We start from the raw sequence: 13925 nt of genomic DNA, 5'->3' as shown, positions 1-13925 counted from the left end.
CTTCTTCCTCCATGCCTTCCCCACAATATGGACTGTACTCTCAAAACATAAGCCAAAATAAACCCATCCTTCCTTAAGTTACATTTGTCAAGGTTTTGTCACAACAACAAAAAAGTAAGCAATAATCTGTAGTTCCTTCATAGAAGGAAACAGAACACGACGACAGGCAGATTGGTATAAAAACAGAAAACTGGCATTCCAATATAGACCTGATCAAATATTTGCCCAAAAGAAATGAAACCTTCCAGGCACACGAGAACCTGTATGTAAATGTTCATGACATCATGACAGTTTTGCTCACAATAGTTCAAATGTAGTAACAATCCAAACTTCTATCAACAAGTAAATGGGTATTTAAAAAATGTGTGGGGTGAGGCTACAGGGCAGTTGTAGAGTACTTGCCTAGTAGCTTGGACAAAGCCCTCACTTTGACCCCAACCACCGCCAAAGACTGAGCATGGAAGAACACACCTGAAACCCCAGCACTTGGGAGGTGGAGACAGAAGGATCAGATGCTCAGACACTGTTGGCTACATGAGTTAGAGGCCAGTCAACTTGCCTACTTCTGAAGCCAAAGGTGAAAGGTGTGCGTATGTTCCACTCTTATTTCTTCCTATCCCTCCCTTTATCTCCTTCTCCCTCCCTGTTTTCTTTCCCTCTTTCTTTCATTCCTCATCACTCTTCCCTTCTTTCTCTTTCCCTTGCTCACCCCCTCTATCCTTTCTTCCATCTCCCTTCTACTCTCCCCTCTCATCCCATTCTCTCTCAACTCCTTTCCCAAGCCCCAGGATACCAGGCACTTCCAGGACTGCCATGACAAATTAGTGAGCTGGTCAAAAACCCAGGCTTCCTGCTTCTCAGCCTATTTCAAAGGGCAGATGCTCTACAGAACTGGCCAGTGGCCTACGGAGAAGTCTGGCAAGCCTACACGGCTTTCACTGGCCCCATGTGTAGCTTCTTCTGTCTCCCAGGCACAAATGGCATGTATTTAAAATAGAAGCGTACCTTTCTAAGGATCACTGGGCATCAGTAGGAAGGAAGATAATTTGTCTCCAGCCAAGAGAATAAACAACCCTTCCTTCCTTGGCCCCTTGAATCGTTGTCTTCTTCCATTTGAGAGTCATAGCCCCAGACTTAGCAAAGGGAGTCCTTTCCATCTTAAGCCCTGGGAAGCATGGATGGAAAGAGGGGTCCCTCACCCATCTAGTGCCTATATGATCATCTAAAACAGTCTCCTCCAGGCACATCTCTGCCTTGCTTGGTGAGAATGGATAAAGATGTTCAAGGAACCAGGGATGGGAACAGAGTGAGACTGGCACTGTTAGCTCCCCTAGGCTGCAGGAGGTCCCTGGCAACCAGGAAGTCCATCTGCTGTACCCTCCCTCCCCCAACAGTAGGCTCACAGGAAGGGAAGGGGACAATAACAAACCAACTGCCCTTGCTCCAAAGTGTTTCAGGAAGTGAACAGTAGGGCCCACCTGCCTGAGAGCAACCCACAGCAAAGTCACTCATCAGTCGGAGCCTCTTGGCCAAAGAGCATTATGAGATTCCCTCAGCCAAGAGCCCTGGGAGTTGGGTTCAGCCATGTGCAACCCATGGCACATGGGCAAGGGGAGGGGCCTGAGGGTGCCAGCTGACTCCCACCTTCCTGTTTGCTAGAAGGTGAGTCAGCCTTGGAGAACTACTGGATGCTTTCAACACACACACACACACACACACACACACACACACACACACACAGAGAGAGAGAGAGAGAGAGAGAGAGAGAGAGAGAGAGAGAGAGAGAGAGAGGAATCGGTTCCTATTATTCCCTAACATACTGAAACTGATATCTTGCTATGCTATGATGTCAGGAAGAAAAGAAGCATCCATAACAGAAAAGCTAAATTGTCCTGGGTCTTGAGTCTACCTCTAATCCTGATTTATTCTACTCCAGGTCTAGGGTGGTGGTGGTGGAGAGAGGTGAGGGTAGGGGAATCCGCAATCAGAAGTATCTGACCAAAGCAGAACATTCAATGCATGAAACTGAAAATCAGCCCAAATACACCAGCTCTTTCAATTTACCATGGAGAAAGAAGAATTGAGTCCTTAGAAGCTGTACTTTTGCATGTAAGGGCTAGACTAGTGATTACTACTCAGTATTGCTTCTGTCCTTGTAAGATGTTTGCTATGGGTTTAAAACACACTAACAACCCACCAGTCTCCATTGGCCTGAGAGGAGCCTGCAACGATGCCTTGGGAAGAACATATCATCCTATCTCCTATCTGCTGACTAGATCATGGGACAGACTACCCATAGTGTATACACATCCTTCAATAGACTTAGCAGAGTCCTCCATGGTTGGTTAAGTGTTAAGACCCATCATGATATTAAAGACAACACAAAGGACTAGAATTTCCAGCACCATAGTGGACTGGCAGCTTACTGAGAACAATTAACACAAATGGGTATAATAGGGAAAATGCCTTTTAAATGACTAATGAACTGGAATTTTTATGAGAAATGTTAGCAAACAAAACAAAGTAAAAACCGTGGTCTAGAAAGGCAGCCAAACACTGCAGTCAGGTTGAGGGCATTTGCAGGTTACAGTGACCTTGAGCTTCATCTGTTGTGGCCTCCTGGGAACAGGGGATGAGAATTTCCCCTAACTGTGAAGATTAAGTATGAGATAGAAACATACACTGGTACATTTTGTGAAACCAAGGAATACTGAAGACAAACACCAAACATTTAATTGTAGCTAGAAAGGAAAAAAAATTAATTTCCTCAAAGGAAAGCCAAAGACACCACACTTGAAAGGTGACAACAAAACAGAGAATAACCACAGAGATAAAGCCAATTTAGACCTCTCTCCAACAACAACAATGAAAATCTTTCTCAAAAACAAAGCTTTCAATCAAACAAAAATACAGGGGTTGTTTTTAATTTCTTACTAAAGAAAATGATAATAAGTTCAAGCTCTAACAGAAAATATCAAACAAAATAAAGTGAGTAGAATTACATGAGTATTAGTCCACATAATATTTAAGACTAAAAGAATCATGAAAGAAAAAATTCCATTTTGTTATACAAAATTCAATTCACCTAAAATACAAAATTATTTTAAATTTACATAAGATTCTAATAACAAGGGCTCAAAATAATAAAAACAAAAATGGAAATTATAAAAGGAAAAACAAACCCATAATCATGCAGGAGACTTTAATATACTTCTCTTAGTAACTGAACAAACAGACCAAAACCAGTGGAGATAGAAAGAATATGAATAACATAACCAAGAAGCTTGATCTAATGTAGTTACCTAGAACTTGCATATAGCAATAATATAGACTCATATAACATAATGAAAATTGACACACATAACTCTATCATTAGCCCTAATGTGTTTTAAAGTTGAACTTTAGTCCAGGTGTACAGGGCACACCTTAATACCAGCACTCAGGAAACAGTGACAGGCAGATCTCTTTGAGTTCAAGACTGTCCTGTTCTGCATAGTGAGTTCTAAGCCAGTCAAGGCTATGTAGTGAAACCTTATCACAAAAAATAATTAATTAAAGTTAAAAGTCAGATTTCACGCATACATTTATGAATTAAGAAAAAATTAAGTTTGAAGTTAACAGCAGGGAGGTAACAAGCAAAACAAGTACCTAGAGTTTAAAAATGAAAAACTATAGCTATGAATAACTACAAGTTAAGGAATAACCATAGTGGAAATTATACTTAGAACCAAATAATATAAAACCAATACATGTCAAAAATTTGTGACAAAGTGGAAATGTAGTACTGACACTGTTCATAATGAAAAAAACCTCAAAATTTTTTTTAAAAAATCAATTTAACAAGAAATAACAATATCTCAAAGCTAAAAGGAGAAAATAAAAAATCAATATAAAAATGCATATCCTGGAAAATAAATGATAAGATCATGAAGTCAACTGTTGCAGGAATCTTGGAGAGTCTTATTAGTAAAATCAAACTCGGTGCTAGTTATTGGGGTGAATGATGGAAGATCAGAGAAGCAGAACAAGCCACAACTACCTCACCTTGCCAGTGTCTCAGCTGATCCTGTTTCCTCAGACTGGATGCCTCTGAGTCCTCATCCAGAATGAATCTCAGCTGAACTGCTGCTCGAAAGCCTGAAAGCTTAACCAGCCAAATGCTTGTAGTTTCTGGTCTTCACACCTTGTATATCTTTCTGTTTTTGCCATCACTCCCTGGGATTAAAGGCTCACTTCTTGGGATTAAAGGCGTGTGTCACCATGCCTGGCTGTTTCCAATGTGGCCTTGAACTCACAGATATCCAGAGGGATTTCTACCTCTGGAGTGCTAGGATTAAAGTTGTGAGTGCCACCATTTTCTAGACTTTGTATCTAGTGGCTGTTCTATCTCTGACCCCAGATAAGTTTATTAGGGTGCATAATATTTTGGGGAACACAATACCACCACAGTCAACAACTGGTCTTTAAAAGCCGTGACAAAATCCTGAGAAGACCACAGAACCAAACAGAACATCAATAGTACAAACGAAAAGGGGACACAACTACAGACACAACAGAACTTAAAACACACACATCTGTTACAAACAACCTGATGGCAATTTTTGTAAAAATCAAATAAAACAGAAGATTTCTAGAAAAGGATGGTTTACCAAAATTGAGTCAAGAAAAATTAAAACCCTAGAATCTACTAACTACTGAAGAAATTGAATCAGAAATTCCAGATTTTCAGGGAAAGAAGAATGGCAGCCATACATAAACCCTTCTCAGGAACAGGAAAGGAGGGACTGTTCTAAAACCTACTGTCTAGGCCTAGCTCAAACTCAGTACAAAACTGATGAGGAGAGGGTGAGAAATGGAAATCAGAGCGAAGACACAAAACTTCTAAACAACACTTAAGCAAAACAAATCTAGAAATACATACAAACATGAACCCATTATGATAAGTCAAGTTTATTCTAGGCAAGCACGATTAATTTAACACCAGAAAATCAGTTCACCATACATTAACAAAGGGAGAAAAAATACATACACCTCAATAAACATAGGAAAAGTAATTTCCAAAATTCCATTAATTTTTTTGTTAAGCTTTAAAAGGCCAGGCAAGATAGTTAAGCAAGAAAAGACACTTGCAGCCAAACCTGAAGATCTGAGTTCAATCCCTAGCACCTATGGTGGATAAAGAAAACCAACTCCTGTAAGCTATCTCTTAGCATGCACACACACACACACACACACACACACACACACACACACACACAAATAAATGTAATAAAATATTTTAAAACCTCCACAGACTACAGAAGAAGGGCAAATCCTCACTTTGATGAAAAATGTCAAATCCACAGAAAATGCCAAGCCTTGAGGAAATATTGAATATGAAAGAAAAAGCCTGAAACTTCTAAAAGATAGTGTTTCTCCTCAGGATATCTTTAAAACATGAAATGTCTAATGATAAAGAAAAGATGGATGCATCTTTATTACATTAAATCAAAACCTTCCATTTCTTTAAAGATACTTAAAAAGACTGTGAAAGATGTCATGAATTAAAAAATATTTGCATGCAGATGAGTAACAGTTTTGAGCATTATAAAGAGCTCCTACATAAATAGAAAAAATGTAAACAGCGCAGATTTTAAATAAACAGGTAAAAGATGTGGAAGGTTCTACACACACACACACACACACACACACACACACACACACACACCTGAAAGACCAGCAAGTCATACAAAGTCCTGAACCAATCAAATATACACAACTTAAAACCAAAGAAACTATTGTTACACTCCCATAAGGCTGACAAAAATTTCTGGCAATATCCTACAAAATATAAAGCATTGGCAAGAATACAAAGCAACAGAGACAATCCTACACTGCAGCAGGATATAGATGTTGGTTCAGCACAATGGAAATTAATTTTTTATTGAAGTGAAATTCACATAAGCTAGTGGAAATTAATTTGAAACTACTGTATAGAATTGAAAATGTTCACAGTCTGTGACCAGTAATTCTACTACTGTGTTTATTCCCTAAATGAACATACATGCTCAGCAGGAGGCTTGAGCAAAATGCTTACAGCTGTACTGTTTGTAACAGTAAAAAAAAAAGTCCTGGGAATCAGTTTATTCATAATAGAATAGTTATAAACAATGATGTGTCCATTTGATACCATACAGCAGTTCAGCAAAATGAAAACATTTTAGCTACACTCAACAATGTGAATGAACCAAGGAGTGAAGCATCCAACTACTGGCTGGTACCCACAGTACCACAGTCCTGCTTTGGCAGGTGCAACCTCCTTAGGGAGGAGGGAGGACTCAGAGAAGTATCAGGGGAGCACTCAGGATTTATCAGATAAGGAGCAATTTATTGATGATATGGAGATAACCCAGTTGTTTGTCAATCAGTGCAACCTGACTCATGTTCCTGGGCCACATTTATTGAACACCAGAACAACAAAATGCCAATGATTCCATTTTTATGTGACCCACATAAAACACGTACAACAAACATGTACGACTAAGCAAGACATTGTTTAGGGACACAAATATAAGAGTAATAAAGAAAAATTCGGGGAAAAGACATAGAGATGTCTGAGAAATGGTTACCAGTGGGAAGTGGAGATGCGATGGGATGGGATGGAGGAATGGACTTTTATTGCTCTTTCTCTCAAATGGACAGGGGAGTACTGAGTGTTGACACTACTGAGCATTGACAGTACTATTTTTCTTTAGATACAATTTACAAATGTATCACTTGAGTATCTTATGGTTTGTTGTCTCAGTTTTTTACAATTAATTTAAGAGAAGGCTATAAAGAAAAATTGAATAAGATGGGAAAGATGATCATCTCACTTGCTGGGAAAGAAGCTTTCTTAAGAAGTCCCCTGGAATCTTTTCAACTTTAGAAGTCTTTTCAAATAAAGGCGGGGAGCAGTGACTGCCATTTCTGCTGCCTGGCTTTCCACGGTAGTGCTTCAGTTGGGTTCTTGAGCACATGCTTTAGTCACGAGAGGTCCCGTACCCTCAGCAAGATGTGCTGAGTCAGGGAAGTTTCTAACACTGTGTTAAGTCTATGCTGAGGGCCACAGAGTTGGGAAAGTTTTGGAGGAGGCACACATGCTCACCATAGTCAACATTCACTCTTTGAGCTCTTAGTGATCGACTCCTAACAGCCTTGTCCATTTGTCTTTTTTTCTGAAGCCAGAATGTGGACTTTGTGTAACAAAGCCACAGCTAAGAGGGATCACTTGTCTGGGCCTTCTCCAAGGTCTGGTATCGCCGTCCCAAGATGTCAAAAGAGACACAGAAGGCCTGACATGAAAACTGCAAACTGCAAACAAGGCAAACAGCTGGCAGCTCCTGCATCACCTCTGGCCTCTGAGCTGAAGCCACATCCAGAAGGAAGTGAAGAGATTATGCAATCTTTTATGCATTTCCAAATGTGGGGCTTGGCCAGGAGTCTGAGATGTAGTTATCAAGGATCTACTACATTGAATATTAAGGAAGTTTTCAAAGTCCTCCTCTGTCAAAGGCATTTGTTTTTATTGTGATTCATTAGCTTTACCATCTCATGTTGGGCCTGGAAATCCAGCCAATGACTGAAGAGACTGAAATTACTTACCAGGTATGTCACGTTATTTTTAATATGTGTATTTGTGCATGTGTGTGTGTGTATGTGTTCAAGTTCATGTGTATGTGTATATGTGTGCAAGTTCATGTGTATGTGTGCATGTATATGTATGCACAATGTAAACAGAATCTAGAGGCCAGAGGTCAACCTCAGGTGCCATTGCCATTCTAGGTACCTGGCCTGGAACTCTCTGTGTAGCCTAGGCTGGCTGGCCAGTGATCACAAGGGATCCCTTGTCTCCGCCTCCCCAGCACTGAGATTATAAGTCCCTTACCACCATGCCTGCCTGGCTTTGTTTTTTAACCACATCTGGGGATTGAACTCAGATCCTCATGCTTGCAAGGCAAACACTTTACCAACTGAGCTGTCTCCAGAGCCCCTCATTCATGAATTTATTTTATATGCTGCTTTCATTTATTGTTTCCATTATACTTTCACTGGCTTTTCTTTGGATCCAGTTATGCAACCATGGATTTCTTTTCCAGGTTGACCCTGAACTCCCATTACAAGGGCCATAGATGCTCAGAGAGATCTCAAGGTCCCTGTACTTCTCCCTGCTTCACTCTTTAAATTCGATGGCCTCAACTGTCTAGGAGTAAAGCTCGGCATTACCTCTCTGTCCACAAGAGTTTCAATGTCACCTGGCTTTCAGCAACACTTACTGAGGGGAGGAGCCCCCTCACTCATGTGTTAAATTCTACTACATTTTGCAGAGCCCATACTTACCGTCCTGCCTCCCAAGCAAGTGTTCTCTACACTGACCCAAAAAGACCGCCCTCTGGCTAGGGGGCTTCGGTCACTTCACGTCACCAGCTCCTCTCCTCTGCCTTCTCACTCCCCTTGGGATTTCACAGAACTGCTTCTCTCCAACCCATTACAAGAATACCCCTTCCCTTAAAGACACCAAAACTTGAAATAACTCTGAACATTTCTGATGATATTCAAACAACCTGAAATGGACATTTTTCTTTCAGATAAGTGATCTAAACAATAAATGTATGCATTCAGACCTCGAGCAACACTGTTCCCTTGACTTCAGGTGTGTCTTCACATTTTCCACAGAGGGACCAAAGTGTAAAAAAAAAAAAAAAAATCTTTCAAAAAGCATGGGCCTTCCTTTTTTTCTACTTGTGTTTTTCCTGTTGCCTTTGTTTTGAAGAAAAAGTTGTAACTGAGCAAATGGGCAGAGGGTTAGGCCAAACTCTGTGTTGCTCATGTAAGTCAGACATCCTTCCAGTTCTGAGCATAATGTCTGAACTGAGTAATCGCACCACTAACCCTGGGGTGTGGTCATAACATCTTGAACTAATCTTCCAATGGATCAGCACACTGGAAGTGGTCAACCTGCATTCCCTAAAAAGGCATAAGAAGCTATGCCACCAGAAACCACCTCCTCTATCCTGATTCTAGCAGTCCTCTTTCAACTGTAGCATAATGTCGCTGGGCTAGAAGCCTGGAGTGTGTCTCTGACCACAAGAAGATGCATGAAGGTTCCAATATCATTTTCTCAGGATTCTCTGTACTATCAAATGTTAAAACAAAACTTCTCTAATAAAGTATGGTACAGCCCTGTTAAATGCCAGCCAAAGATCACCAAGTTCCCAGCAGGGATTTATAGCTGTACTACGATCAGCAAGCCCCTGGCTATCCAGAAACTTCAGGAGGCACTGGGAGGAGGGTAGTTTCTTAAATAGCTGCACTTTTCTCTCTAAACACCATGCTAAACAAACAAACAAAATTCCAATTACAGTTGGTTTGGGCTCCTGATCCATGTGCCTTCTTAAACAGAGCACAAGAACATCCATTAAATGGATTTTTATATACACAGGTCAAAAGATGCAACAAAATATTTAACATCTCATTGAATTGCTTGCATACTTTCACTACTCTTAGAAGTCCATGTTTTGAATTATAGCCTTTAAACGTATTTTTTAGTGTCTCTTGTTTCTAGCATTATTATTAGTTCTTACTGATATTTGATTAAAGACAACTTTCCTAACCCTTTCACGAAACCTTATTGGTTTCTTCAAATTTGCTAAGTGCATTTAGCAAGGCTCTTAGAATCTTAAATAAATGCTGAGTCCTGAAAGAGGGTCTGAAGTTCCCACTAATAAAAGGCAGGATGGATGCACACTTGCAGACTTGTGACATCTCTCTGCTTTACCATTCTTGACTGCACAGTCCAGATTGTGCAACAGCAGCCTGGTGCCCTCCAGCTGCAGAGCACATGTTACTTTTTAACCTATCTCATCTTCTTTTCACGGTTATGATGCTTCCACTGGCTTTACAGTTTTGAAGAACAAAACTGCTTGCTTAGGTAGCTAGGTTTCCTGCCCTACCTGCTCTGGTACAGTTATGGAGTGGTAAAATGTGCTCTGACTCCTCCTGGAGTAATAGAATGAAAACCAGCCTGTCAGGGCCTCCTTGATGGGCAGGGGGAAAAAAAACCTGAAACACACCAGGGAACTTGCTGAGCAGGAAGAGAGACAAGTTGAAAGCTATCTAGTTGTCACACAGCTTTCTTAACGTTATCTTCCATCAAGTCGGATCCTGGAATCTGCCAGGACTTCAGACTAAATGTATCTCCTCTTGTCCGCACCTTTCACACACTAAATGCCTCCCTAGCTCACTTGGCAGGGGTTCAAGAGCAGCATACACTTCCCCACTCTGAGGAGGGTGGCCAGGGCTGTAACACAATGGGCGGAGATATCCTAACAATGGTGCCAGTTGAGCACATCTTGATCCACAGAGCACACACTAATTAGCCCTTAAAGCAACAGCCCCCTCCCACCAACTGCTGCACCAGGGTATTGAGGACCAGAAAATAACTGTAACCTTAAGAGACCAGACTTAGCCACCAATTTAACAAATCTGTCCACCAGCCCCAGGTGGAGTGGATAAGGAGTATGACTAGAGGGTCTGTATTAAGAGCACTATGGGTACTTTACAGAGCTGGGTGGGAGGGAAAAGCTCAGGCAGCACACACACCCCCTTCCTGCCTGCAGAACTCCCCACAGGACAACTATCCTCCTATCTTGCAAAACTCCCAACGTTGCAATGCAATGGCGGAAAGCTCCTGCAGGTCTCCACTTCAAGCAGCAAGTGTCAAACAACTCCACCAACATGGGTCCCTTTCCACCCCACAGGACAGCCCAGCCCAGAGCAAAACTGACACAGGCAATGGGACAGATGCCTCGCTGGAGCTGGCTCTTCCTCTGGAGGCAAGAGGAAACAGCTGATACGTGAGTGGCCACTCTAGACTCGGTGTCCCTTTCATCCTTTGGAGTTAGGAATCTGGGGACCCTTCAGAGGTGGCTATATCCTCCTCTAGGGACAGAGAAGGGTGAGATTACAACAGAAAGTTCAGACAAGGAGCACCTGGGCAGAAACCAGAGGGAAGGCCTCAGATAAACACCAACCCAATGCTGAGACCTGCTCTTTGCCTGTGGTCTTTACCCTCAAGTTGTTCAAATGATTCTTCCTGGTCCCCATGTGCTTCTTGTCCTCATCACACACATAATTACATAAAAACATAAACAACAGAAACACCCGACTTCTTTAGTGCAGGAGGGCTGACGCTAGTATTGGGCACAGGGTCTGAACATTAGTTGGCATTACATAACCACATAAACATGGGTTGAAGAACACTTCTATAGAGGTTAGTTCAACAAATGCTTCCTCTCTTGTATCCCCCACCCCCACCCCCAGCAACAGAAGGCAACCCTGGGTTAAGAAATCCAAGCATCCCTGATACCTCGGGGTCACCTGGCCACTGCCTTGCAAAACCAAGGGCTGCCAGAAATTTCAAGATGCAAAGCAAAAAGAGGACCACAGTACCACTCTCCCAGGCCAGCAGGCTCTTGTGCAACCATTGTCCCCAAAGTTCAAGGGCAGGCCAAGCCACAGAAGTGGTCCTGACGCTGCCAAGCACTATAAATCAAACGATCCAGCTTCAAGACAGTTCATACAGACCTCCAAGTTCCTCTACACCACCACTTCTGTCCCAGCCACCAGTCTAGTTGTCCATCACCTCCTCAGGGGCCATTTGTCATCAGCAGTGTTTCCATTTTAAAGTATGCTGAAATGTGGGGCACGTCTAGGAAGGGGCATCTGCTTTTTAAAAGGCAGGGCAAGACACCTCCCTCCCCGACCTCACACACCCCCACCCCCACCTCCCAACTCAGTAGGTGTTTGGGTTTGGTGTGGTGTGGTGTGCTTTGGGGAGAGGACTGGCAAGGTATGATTTTTTTTTCCCCCCTGTGGAATCGTTTTCAAAGGGTGGCAAGACTGGAAGCAGGAAAGGAAATTTTTCCCTTCGGTCCTGGTACCCAATATCAGAGCAATATCACCCTTCAACCAAGCACCAACAGACATCTCTCTGGGGCCTGACCCATCCTGGAGCAGCTGCCTGGCCCAGGAGTACGATCTGCAGCGCAATGCTGCCCAGTGAGCGATCGCGGGGGCGCGCGGCGTGCACAGGGTTACAGCCCAGCGGAGGTACGGTGTGAGTGATTGACGCGCGGGGGTCACTTAAGGTTTGCGCTCCCCCAGCCAGGCCGAGCACGCAGCCCACCGCGCGCACCGTGGCCACCCTGCCAGCCTGGCCGCCACCGCAGCCCGCCCCGACACCTGGTGTGAGAGAGGCAGCGACAAAATGGAATCGCAGCGCGGTGGCACTTCCCGGTGGCAGCCACGGGCGAAAACACAATCAAGGAAAAATAAGACGCAAGGAATCCATCCGCGAAATAAAAACCCAGAGTCCCCTACCTTTGGCCTTGGGGTGGCAAGCTGGTCCTGTGTGTTCTCTGACCCACGGATCCAGCACCCTTCTTCATCAATTATTCCGGTCAGTCGGGATATTGTGCATTTTTTTTTCATAAACACCTGTTTCAAGTAAGGGGTAGAGACCTTATTGAAGGAATTGTCCTTAAGAAATAACCTGTGCATACGTCTGTCCGTCCAGGCGTGCATGCGTGTTTGTATACATACATATGCACACGAAATACTCGTGTACACTGGAGCACCAAACTAGGCAGGGGGATAATGGGAGAGTCGGCTGGTGGTGAGCATGCTCGCACCGGGAACAGATCCACCCTCTGTTATTCCTCTGAATAAATATAAATCACGATCAGAAACCCAAACAGAAGCATCCCTCTTGAATTCCTGCTGGAAACACGGAATAAATTCAGCCCGCAGACACAGAATCTAATCAGCAGCTGCTTTCTGAATCCAGAGCCAACCCATGCCCCGCTTGTCTTTTCCACTAGGAGTCCAGACCTTTTTTTTTTTTTTTTTTTTTAAGGGGTTTTAACCTTTTAAAGATACAGTACACCAATTATCACTTGAATAGCAAGGCTGGGAGTACTGGAAGAAGCCAGTGCCGAGCCTATAGCCACACGGGGCAGAATTGCAGCAGTAACAACGTTCATTGATTGATACCCTTTCATAAATCTGCACACGTGGATAATACATTTACATGGTGGGAGAAACATGCAAATACAGGACGATGAGCTTCCCAGTGATGAGTAGCATTGCATATGAACATTTCTAAACATTTGTGCTCAAGGGTCAGACCCTCAGCAGACTTGTCAACACACAGGTCATCCCTCTGGGGTCCCTTATTGCTGATAAAGGGCCAGAAATCTTGTCATGCGACTGAAGGCAGTGATACACCCCTGTGATCCCCCCAGGGCCTAACCACAGGGCATGCTGCCCTGTCTTGCCCTGTGGTCTCAAGGACCTAGAAGATGTTCCCAACCCCAAGGATGGTTCTAGCCCATTTTTGATCCACCTTGAGACTCAGGCACAGATCCTGCTCTAGTTTCCCTCTGCTTCAACCAGAAATCGAAACCACCACTAACCTAGCCTTTAGTGTCTGACGATTCTCATTTGGCTCTTCAAAAAAAGTTTAGCAAGATTTCATTGCTGTTCTGTTTTGAACTTTTTTGGAGTTTTGGAACAAAGTTGATCATGAAGGTTGAACAATAGGGCAGAGGGACAAACCACCTCTAACCTGAAACACTCTTGGCAACTACTTCAGCCGTGCAGATGGCATCTATTCGAGTTTTGTTTTACCTTTTAAAGAGGTACCACTGAGAAAATACAAAAAGTAACTTTACTCCTGTTGGAAAGGAAGACAAATGTCTTCCACCCAAGAGCCCCAGAGCTTCATCCTGGCACTGCTGGTTCTCCCCTTGTTCCTTGCCACCAGCAGGGTTCCCTCCATCATAGTGTCCCTAGGTCCAGCTCTAGCCCCAGCTCTCATTCCCTCTCCTGGTCCTGTCCAACAGACC

The 13925-nt window shown here is 43.1% G+C and overlaps 1 long non-coding RNA gene across 1 annotated transcript in view; it reads right to left on the bottom strand.

The window, feature by feature from the left end:
• The window catches only part of LOC131903982 (uncharacterized), a 143042-nt gene that overhangs the window by 48721 nt on the left and 80396 nt on the right, over positions 1–13925 (bottom strand). The window contains exon 2 of the long non-coding RNA XR_009377645.1: positions 12400–12516. This is a non-coding gene — a long non-coding RNA (uncharacterized LOC131903982). The remainder of the gene's footprint in view (positions 1–12399; positions 12517–13925) is intronic.

The sequence above is a fragment of the Peromyscus eremicus genome, chromosome 2, assembly GCF_949786415.1.
Source record: "Peromyscus eremicus chromosome 2, PerEre_H2_v1, whole genome shotgun sequence".
Taxonomy (NCBI): Eukaryota; Metazoa; Chordata; class Mammalia; order Rodentia; family Cricetidae; genus Peromyscus; species Peromyscus eremicus.
The sequence above is the reverse complement of the archived record's forward strand: the minus strand, read 5'-3'. Positions and strand labels throughout refer to the sequence as shown.